Here is an 11,315-nt window from a genome sequence, read left to right as displayed (position 1 = left end):
AGAGAGGCAGAGAGACAGAGAGAGAGACAGAGAGACAGAGACAGAGACAGAGAGAGAGACAGAGACAAAGACAGAGAGACAGAGACAGAGAGACAGAGAGACACAAAGAGACACAGAGAGACAGAGAGGGAGAGAGAGAGAGACAGGAGAGAGAGGGAGAGAGGAAGGGAGAGAGGGATGGATGGATAGAGTTTATGATGTTTAGATTTCTGGTTATAGTCTTGCTTCATGTTATTAGCAATTTGGAGAACTCTTGAGACTCTCAGACAGATTTTTTCAGTGGTGTCTGGGTAGCAAACTTGGCTTTGTTGTTTCTGAACTTGGCCTAAGTAGCTCATAAATTCACTAAAATTTCATTTCTAAGCAGCCTCTTACCATCTGATTCCCAAAGCATGGGCACCCAACTCTAACCATCTCCAGCCCCTACACTCCAAAGGCTCTTGAAGGGAGGGCTGAGGTATGTGTGTTTTGAGTAAGTAATATTTTATTTAGTCACCTCCTGTCTTTTTTTCCTGTTCTGTAGGACTGGGGGGCATGGATTTGGTCAGAGATGTCAGTTTGCAACTTAGTGGTTCCTATTATTCTCTTTGAACTCATGCTAATTAATGTGTGACTCTCAGGGCTATTATAAGGGTAATTTTTACAAAGAAGATACAGAAGGAAATATTATGTGAACCAGAAAGTGACTTATGGATGCATATTAAGAAAGAATGTAGGTGGATGGGAGTGTAAGCCCAGACTTTGTGGAAGGCAGTGCCTGAGAATGGTTGTGGTGGCACTAGTCCTAGTAGTGAGGAGGTGGAGGTGTTCGCCAAGTTGTAGAAGAAAAAAACTCTCCACTTTCTTTTTGCCAAAACTTACTCCCCCCAACCCTAAATTCCCTTTTAAAATTCTTTCTTATTTCATTTTTTCTGTAGCACAGTATTATAACTGTTACATGAATCAGAACAGTTTGTCTTGTAAGCCATTTGTGTGGCTAAACATATGTCTAAACATATTTTAGTGTTTAATAGTAATACTCATGTTTATTTTTGGTCCTGGGGGTCGAACTCAGACCTTGTGCTTGTCAGGCAGGCACTTATGCTGCTGAGCTATCTCCCTGGCCCCAATAACCGTGCTTAAGGCAGTAGCATAGATTCACCTCACATATGAACACAGCTAGCAAAATTCCAAAGAAGAGAAGGCGTTGAGTTTTGTCCTGCTTGCGTGTACCTTCAGGTGGTGCAAGGGAATCTTCTGCATTCAGAACAGAAGTCTTGAATGGAACTTATGCAAGGGAAAGTGCAAGTAAAGGCACTCAGGGTTCGAGTTCAGGAAGGGCCACTTAAAACCTTGCTCAAGCTCTTCTGTGAATCAGAGCTGGAATCAGAATAGACAAGTTGGGCTGTGTTTACCCCTTGCTACACTGAGATATTTCACTACTTAGGAGGTATGTCTATTGGTTACAAATAGCATAAAATCCAACTCAGTATGGCCTAAACAAAACACAGGAGAGCAAGTACCTTGGTTTCTTTAACAAAGAGGTGCAGCAATACATCTAGCTTTAAGGGTGGCTGATAGCAACAGAACCTGGTTTTGCTCCTCTGGGTGGGATCCAACCTCACACAGATTTTCTCCCTGAAGAGCCAGAGCCACTTGCCCACTGAGTCAGGGCTGGAGATGATCATGCCCATATCTCCTGGACAGGAAGCTGTAAGAGGAACTTTGTACAAGAAAAGTGGGGTGCTGGTTGAGAGCAGGGGAGAGAGCCCATGAACTCTACCACTGTGGAGGTTGTTTAAATTTTTTTTTGAAACTTTAATTAAATTAAGTTTGAGGGACTGTTTTTTTTGTAGAGTCTGAAAAGTATTGACAGGGGCCGGAAAGATAGCTTGGTGGTCTAAGCACATGCCTGGCAAGTGCAAGGACCGGGGTTCGATCCCTGTTATGGCTTGCTGTGCCAGCCCAGTGCCAAGCCAGACAATGAAACTGGGCATGGTGGTGCGTACCTGTAATCCCAGTGCTGAGGAAGCAGAGACAGGAGGATCACTACAAGTCTGAGCTGTATAGCAAGACTGTGTACCAAATAAATAAATAAACAAGTAAATAATTGTTACTCAGAATTACTTTTTAACTTCTTAGTTAAAAGTGCCATCCTTTGAATTTGTATTTTTGTGTACTAATGCCAGTTTCTTACTGTCTTACAGTTTGACATTAGCAATTTTGGTCATGTAGCTATAAAGAAAAATGGTAAGAATAAAGAAATGTAGGATAAATTTACTTGTTTGTAAAGTGGGCTTAGAAGCATTTACCCTTTAAGGTACTTTTAGCCCATCTGATGAGTGAATCTTCTGTTCATGTTTATGACTTTTTAGTTGTTATTACTGCCCTAGACGTTTTGGAGTTGATCATAACTTGTTTTTCACGCCACCTTTACCTTCTGCAGAAGTATGTTCATTGATGGTATTCTAGGCAGATAAGTTGGATAGAAATCAATCGACAGACAGGGACAGGCCCTCACAGAGTCAGTGCGGAGGACAAGGACACACCAAAACTGTGGCTGGAGGCACAGCCATTGAAGGCCAGGCCTCAAGATAAAGATGCAGTGACCAGGCCGACCTGCGCCCCTGAGGGGTAAACAGTAATTTGGGATTGCCCTTTGAGCAGTATCACCTGGTCTGGTGAAGTCCAGATAGACATCAGTCCCCCAGGTGGATGGCCAGAGCATCCGGGCGCAGCCCTTCCCAAAATGTCTTTGTTCTTCCCATGTGCTCTTGCCACGTGACTCACTTCACGATTGGATCAGTATTAGCTAAGTGGCTGTACTTGTAGCCCCGTAGATTGACTGTTTTTTTTTTTTTTTGGCTGGCTCAGGCTGTCTTAAGTGCAGGTGTGTGGCATGAGGAGCTGGGGATCAAATGGCAGTCCCCTGTGCCTGATGGGGTTTGCCCATGCAGGCGCTTAAACAACTGAGCAAACCACCAAGCCTCCAGGTTGATTGTATTGACCCACAATGTACCCACATCGTGACTTTGCTATATAGAGCGTCCCTGGCAAGGGACTATGGTGACAAACCATTTTCAAGACTCCTCTTGTCTGTCAGGAGCTCTTTCAAAAAGCCCTTCCTATTCTTAACCTCCTTTGCCCTTTGGAGGTCATTCTTTGATTTCAGAGGACACAAACTTGACACATCTAACAACTAGCAGGTTGGGAGCTATATTTTTCTATAGCAGTGCAACTACAGGGTCATAAAATATTAGCAACTTATTAAGTGAAAAAAATACACTATAAAGTAATAGCATGTAGTTCGTGTTTTTTAAAGACGTAGACAATAATGTCCATGGTACTTATCATCAGGGAGTGAGTGACTTAACACGATTATTTTCAACTTCTCTGGAACTTTACCATTCACTTAAAAAAAAACCACAACCCTGCTTTGGGATGGTGGTACTGGTACCTGCCTAGTTGTGGGGGGCTTGAATGCAGGAGTTCAGGACAGATTGGGGAAAGATGTCAACACCCTGATTCTTTCATAAAATGAAGTCTAATTTTGAAACTAGTTTTAATAGCTATTAGTTGTTTGGGTACTGGATTTTCTTTTTTTATTTTAAGGAAAATAGAAAAATAATAAGACAGAATAAAAAATAAGATGCTAAGTATTCAACGGTGGTTGGTATGTTGCACATTGCTGTCTTCAGTGTAGTTGCTCAGAGTAGAGATATACACATAAAATTGGTCAAAGTGCAAATTTCAAACATTAAGTTCTACCTTCGAAAAACTGATAGAAATTAGTAGAACAGTATTCTTAGCTATGCTGTGTATACACATACTTGACTTTTTTCCTTCCTTTTTTTTTTGTTTGCTCTTTTCTCCTTTCCCTCATTCCAGTTGTTTATTCCTTATGTTCAGTTTCTTTCCCTTTTACTGTCTATGGTACCTTTCAGATTATATTTACTCTTTCACATTCTTACGATAGTGAGACAATAAGGTGTTTACACATGTGGGTCTGGGGGCTTGCACTGCTGGGGCAAACCCATTCAGGCACAGGGGACCACAGTTCGAGCCCCAACTCCCCATCCCTTACCAGACCCACCTTTAAGGCAGCCTGAGCCAACCCTCCCCTGCAAAAAATCCTTCACATGTGGGTCTGATTAATTTCACTTGTGAGCTTAGCCTCGAGTTGCATCCATTTAGCTACAAAAGCCTCAAGTTTATCTTTCTTTAAAGCTGAGTAATACTCCATTGTATAAAAATACCACATCTTTTAAAATCCATTCCTTAGCTGATTGGCATTTGGGTTATTTCCAAGATTTAACTATGACAAATTGTGCTGTTATAAATACAATTTATGTATACATATATCACTGTGGTATGATGTTTTCAGTTTTTCTGGAAAAGTACACAGGAGTGGATTAGCTGGATTAAATTGGACTTCTAATTCTAGTTTTGTGAGGTGTCTCCACACTGTTTTCCACAGAGGTTGTATCAGTCTACATCCCCACTAACAATGGAGAAGGGTTCCTTTTCCCCATAGCTTTTTCAGCATTTATTATTTGTTGATTTCTTTAGGATCACCAGTCTTTCTGGGGTGAGATGAAATCTCAGTGTTGTTTTAATTTGCATTTCTCGAATGACCAGTGCTGTGGAACTTTTTTTTTTTTTTGTGGTACGAGGGATCAAACTCACGTCCTTACTCTTGCCAGGCAAGTATTTATGCTGCTGAGCTATCTCCCCAGCCCTTTTTTTTTTCATGTATTTAGAGAAGTGTGTTTTCATCTCAGATGCCCGTTTTTGGATTTAGTCTTTGAATTTTGGGGGCCTGATTCTTTTTAGTTCTTTATATAGTCTAGATAGAAATCCTTTGAGTGACTATTATTTATTTATTTATTTATTTTTCACCATTTGTGCGTTTTCTTTTTACTCTTTTGGTGATTTCATTTGGCATGCAGAAACTTTCAATAAAATGAGATCCTATTTGTTGATTATTTGAAGTATTTCCCTTGTAATTTTGTTTTTGTTTGTGAATTGTCTGCCTAACCCCGTGTCTTCAAGATTTCTACCTACTTTTCCCCCCAGGGGATTTAGTGTTTCTGTTTTAATGTTTAGATCATTAATCCATGTTGACTTTAGTTTACCTGATGGTGAGATACCTGGATCTAGTTTTAGTTTTCAGCATATGGAAAGCCAGTTTTTCCAGCGACTTTGTTAAAGAGGCTATCTTTCTTCCAGGAAACATACTTGGCCCCTTTGTCAAAGGCAAGATGGCTGAGTATGTTTGTAGTTGTGTCTGTATCCTCTGATCTGTTCCATTGATCCTGTTTTTTTTTTTTTTTTTTTTTTTTTTTGCCAGTATCATGCTGATTTTGGATCGTAATGCCTCTGGCTTTGCCTTTGTTGGCCAGGATTACCTTTTCTCTTCTATGTCTTTACTGGTTCCAGATGAATTTTAGGATTGTTTTCTTGAGATCTGTGAGGTTTACTGATGGTATTTTTTTTTTTTTTTGTTTTAGGGAAGGATCTACAGGGTGATCAGGGTCTTACTACTAGACTGAACTTGTAGTGATTTTCCTGTTTACAGCCTCCCAAGTGCTGGGATTACAGGCATGTGCCACCAAGCCCAGTCTCAACTGCAGTCTCAGCATGCTTTCGGAGTGCGCTGCTTGCAGGCACTTTAATCTACTGTTGTTGATGGTATTCTGATTGAAATTGCATTAAATCTGTATAGCAGTTTTGAGAGTATAGCCATTTCCACATGTTGGTTCTTTTTATCCAGGAACAAGTAATATCTGTCCATTTTCTGAAATCCTCTTTGATCTCTTTTTTTCAGAGTATTGTAATTTTCACTGTATAGATATTTTACTTCCTTTGTTAGATGAATTCCTAAGTTTTTTTTTTTTTTGATGCTTTTGTGAAGGGTGTTGTTTTTCTAATTTCTTTCTTATGAGTTTGTTGTTTGTGTAGAGGAATGTTATTGATTTTTGGGTGTTGACTTTGTATCCTACTGTGCTTCTGAATTTGTTTATTTTGGAGCTTCTTGATGGAGTTTTTTTGGTGTTTCATGTAGAATTTCATGTCATCTACAAATAATGATAATTTAACTTCTCCCTTTTAAATTCTTGCTCTTTTTATTTCTCTCTCTTGTCTAATGGCTTTGGCTATTGTTTCCAAAAGTATATTGAATAGGAGTGGTGATAGTGGACATCCTTGTCTTGTACCTGATTTTTGAGTAAAAGCTTTCAATTCTTTTCCATTTAGAATGATGTTGACTGTTGGGTTTTCATCAGTGGCTTTTATCTGATTGAGGTATAGCCATCTATTCTAATTTCTTTTTTTTAAATCATGAATGAGGGTTGGACTTTGTCTAAAGCTTTTTTGCCTGTATTGAGATGATCATGTGGTTTTTGTTTTTACCTCTGTTGTTGTTATGGTGTATTACATTTATAGATTTACATATGTTGAACCATCCCTGCATCCCCAAGATGAATCCCACCTGGGCATGGTGCATAATCTTCCTGATAATTTGCTGCATTCTATTTGTTCGTATTTTATTGAGTATTTTTGCATCTGTGTTCATGAGGAAGATTGGCCTGTAGTTTTCTTTTTTGGTTGGGTCTGTCTCTGGTTTTGGTATTAGTGTAATACTTGTCTCCAGAAATAAGTTAGGATGAATTGCTTCTTCCTTACTGTCATTGAAGAGTTTGCAGAGTATTGGTATTAAATCTTGTCTAAATTTTTTGTAGCATTCAGCTGTGAAGCCATCAAGACCTGGGATTTTCTTTGTTAATAAGTTTTTAGTTACATTTCCAATTTCATTGACTGATATTGGGCTAGTCAGAATCGTTATATCTTCTTGATTCAGTTTTGATAATTCATACCTATCAAATCTTTTTTTTAAAAAAACCATTTGTTAGCATTTTAATGAGCCCCCTGTCCAGTAGCTTCAAGCTACCAGGACACAAGCCCCTGACCCCAACATCCTTAATCTTCTCCTCAGTTCTTCTGCTGAAAAATTTGGATTTCATGATGACAGACTGCTTTGGAAGCTTTCCCTTCCCAAGAACTTTATAGTAGCCCGATCGTACTACATCAGTGATTGGAGCTACTCCAGTCTTGTTTTTGGCGGCATTTACTTGTGTCTGCTCACTGACCAGTGTCCACAATTTATCAAGGTTGACAGTTGGGCAGAAGCTCTGGTTTCTCTTTAAGTGGTAATGCCTCATACCAACCTTCCCAAAGTAACCTGGGTGATATTTGTCAAACTTGATCCTGTGATGATGCATGCCACCTGCATTACCCTGGCTTCTGGGGTGCTTCTGGGGCTTGCCGATGTGGCCATAGCCATGACTCACATAGCCTCAAAGCTTCTGGGTCTTCCTTAGTCTGGAGGGGATGTTGGCGGCTGAGATGAAAAGCAAGGAATCTGTTAATTTCTTCTGTTTTCCATCCTGTGAGAGAAAAGATTTTCAAAGTAGGTGTTGATCTTCTGAATTGCCATAGGATCTGCAGTAATTTCACCCTTTTCCTTCCTTACACCTTGAATTTGAGAGGGTTTTTGGTTTTGTTTTTTTCTTTTTTCAATGAGGTTGGTTAGGGGTTTTTCAATTTTATTTAATCTTTCAAAGACCCAACCCTTTGATTCCTTAATTCTTTGTATTGTGTTCTTTGTCTCAATTGCATTAATTTCTGCTCTGATCTTTATGATTTCCTTCCTTCTTTGAGCTTTGGGCTTTGGGCTTGACTTGTTTTTCTGTTGGGAGAAGCTGAAGCTGTAAATTGATCTTATGTGGGAGGGCAGGATGAGGCCTCATTGCCTAAGGCAGTCAAGCTATCTCAGTCTTGAGGAAAACATCCTGCCTGTTCTTTTTTGCCTATTAGTTGCTAGGCAACATTGTGTCTTGTAACTTTGCAAAGGTATAAATGAAGGCCTCTACTGTTGCTTGGGGCAGGGGGGGCTTTGCCAATCAGGCTTGATCTACGAAACCTATTATCTCTTGCTTTTATTTTCTAAATCCTCTTACTATTTTCTTCCATGGACTACTAAGAGATCAACAGATCCCTACTTTTGGCACCTGCAACAGGGACTCCGTTAAGGAGATATGATAGATGAGAAGATGTTCCCCAGTATTTTGCCAGCAACAGGGTGGGGAACAGATTGTTAGGTCAATAGTCTTCAAGGTCTGAAAGTGTATCTGCAGTTTCATTCAAATAGTTTTGCCAGCTTTTAGTGGAATTTTTAATTTCCTGGATATCTCTTTGAATCTGTTTCATGCATTGTTCTTTTTCATATTGTTCATTCAAGGTTTCAATTGTTTTTTTTATATTCTTTTTTTTTTTTAATCAGTGTCTTCTTTAGATATGCTCAGCAATTCTTTCATTACAATTAGATTTCCTTTTTAATCTAAGAGATTATTTCTGGTCTAATTTCTTCTATACCCATCTGGAGTTGTTTCTTTACTTCAATTGCAAGCAGTTGAGAGATTACAGGTGTACAGCTTCCAATTTCTTGTTTGCTGGTGGCTCTTGGACTTGTTCTGGTGGGGCTTGGGGTCTGAGATTACATTTTGTTCCTTTGTCTTGTCATTTTGTATTTCAGAAAGAACTCTTTACTTTGATTTGTGTGATAATCCTTGTGAAATTTTGATTGTAGATAGCTATATTTCTACTATCAAGGCCACTCTAGGAAGAGTCTATTCTTTAAGCATACCTTCTGTGTGTTGGAGATTCTTGCTTTGTGTCTGCCCCAAGATCATGCTTTCCCAATTAACTGAGAGAGGCATATTGTTTTTCAAAAATTTTTATTTTATTGAGAAACAAATAGCAATAAGACAGTTTCAAAACTAATTAATAGAACAGTTTCAATAATTAATACATTGTACATTGTTATCTTCTTAGTGGTTATCCATAGTACAAGATACAGACAGGATATCCTGTCCTAAAACTATTAGTACAAATCTTTCTTCTCATTGAATTAAGCGAAAGTAGCTGTGTGTCTATCCTAACAATTCTGCATATACAGATAAAAAGTGGTGCTTCTTTGTATCCTCTTTTTTTGTTTAGTCCTGTCAGAAATGAGTATTCCATTGGCATCTAAATGCTATAGGTGCACGAATTCAGCAAAACAATCCAACACAGTCCAGCAGTTCACAATAGCAGTGGGTAATCTGCAGAAATTGTTGACTTGAGCCTTTCACAGCTCAGCATATTAATATGGCTTTACTTTATATATCTCATTTTTATGCTTTTCTGCTGGATGGTTAAGACCAAGATAAGGCAAGACCTATATAACACGAAATGTAACTTTTGTATCTGATAATGCCAATCAAGTACCCTCAGGATTTATCCTGTAACCCTGTACTGCAGGTTTCAGATCCTTTGTCAGTGTCAGCCATGTGGATGAGTCACAGCTGTTGCTTGACGAATTTGCTCTCTGTGAAAACCTGAGAGAATGTTTTCTCTCCAGGTGACTGTCCTTAGGCACACTCTATGTCATCGATCATGTTGCTCTGTGGCCCCATAATCTCCTTGATCAGAAAATTTGGGATGCAATTGAGTTACATGATGTTACAGTACAGGTTTTCCTATGTCCTGAGTCTTCACTGACCTTGAAAAGCTAGGGTCAAAATGTTCGCTGTCCTTGCAGCCCTTCTATTTCTCTAAGTTTTGGTCTGCAAATTTAAGTTGTTAACTCTCCAGAAGAGAAGCTTATTATTACCCTACAACATATGCAGTTGGGTTTAACCTCATTATCTATCTGAATAGCAAACATCTTAGGCATAACATGGAACAGGTATTTTCCATTAAGTATTGATATGTTAAACATTAAGTCCCTACAGCATATGGAGATAAAAATTTGCAAAATGAAAAATATTTAAAGAATATGAATAAACAATTTCATATTTTTACACAGAAATTTAGAAATAACCTTTACAACACTGTAGCAGGAAGTTCTGTGACTTTTCTTTTTTTTGTGTCTTATTTTCATTCATTACTCTTTAAAAAAAAACTTTTACTTGTGAGACAGTATGGTAATAATTGGTATGTCAGGATAAGAAGTACATATTAATTGGTATGTCATGACAAGAAGTACGTATTTAGAAGACCAGAATGACAGGCATTCCAAGTGTGAGCCTTCTATTACACATTGCCATCTTCAGTGCAGTTACTGAGTTCATAGATACCAGCATGTATAGTAAGTCAGGGTGAGAATCCTACCAATTAAGTGCTAGTTTCAAAAACCTGCTGATGTTTCTCAGGATCATTGCCTTGCCCATCTTATGTGTATAAATGTATGGCTTTGTCCCTGTCCTGTTCCCCAGCTTTTCTCCTTGCCCTCTCCTCTTGCCAATCCTCAAGTTCTTGATTTCCTTTTAATTGTGTTATACCTTTCTATTTGTATTTCTTCTATTGAGTTCTTATATGAGAGACTACTATATTTACACATGTGGGTCTGGTTTATTTCACTTATGAGTATATCTTCAAGTGGTATCCACTTAAATGTAAATGCTTTAAGTTTATCATTCTTTATAGCTGAGTAATACTCCATTATATAAAAATACCACATCTTTTTCAATCATTCCTCATGTGACAGGCATCTTGGTTTTTTCCAAGATTTGGGTATCACAAATTGTGCTGCTATAAACATAGGTACACATATATCACTATGATATGACATTTTCAATTCCTCCTGGAAAATTCCCAGAAGGGTGATAGCGGGCTTGAATGGGATTTTCAGTCCTATTTTCTTAAGGAGCCTCCACACTGATTTCCATCATGGTTGCATCAGTTTACATTACCACCAGCAGTGGAGAAGGGTTCCCTTTTTCCCATATCCTCTCTAACATTTGTTGTTGGTTGATTTCTTTATGATAGCCATTCTTTCTGGGGTGAAATGGTATCTCAGTGTTGTTTTAATTTGCATTTCATGGATGGCTAGTGATGTGGAGCATTTTTTCATATTTTTATTCACTTCATATATTTCTCCCTTTGAGAAGTTTGTGTTCATCTCGGATGCCCATTTCTGGATTGGGTCTTTAAATTTAGGGGCCCTAATGTTTTTTAGTTCTTTATAAATTCTAGAGAGCAGACCTTTGATTTTTTTCCCTATAATTTTATTGAGAAATAGCAATGAGACAGTTTCAAATCAAATTGGCAGGACAGTTTCAATAATTAACACATTGCATAGTCTCTCCCTAGTGGTTATTTGCTGTACAAGATGCAGACATGATATCCTATTTACAAACACTATTAGAACAAATCCCTCTATTCCTTGAATTAAGAGAATGTAGCTATATATCTATCCTAACCATTTTGAATACACAGATACAAAATGGACATTC

General features: G+C 38.4%; 1 protein-coding gene across 2 annotated transcripts in view; it reads left to right on the top strand.

The window, feature by feature from the left end:
• The window catches only part of Plch1 (phospholipase C eta 1), a 284,974-nt gene that overhangs the window by 38,449 nt on the left and 235,210 nt on the right, over nt 1–11,315 (top strand). The window lies entirely within an intron of this gene.

This window comes from Octodon degus, unplaced genomic scaffold (genome assembly GCF_000260255.1).
Source record: "Octodon degus isolate 3935 unplaced genomic scaffold, OctDeg1.0 scaffold00115, whole genome shotgun sequence".
NCBI lineage: Eukaryota > Metazoa > Chordata > Mammalia > Rodentia > Octodontidae > Octodon > Octodon degus.
The sequence above is the reverse complement of the archived record's forward strand: the minus strand, read 5'-3'. Positions and strand labels throughout refer to the sequence as shown.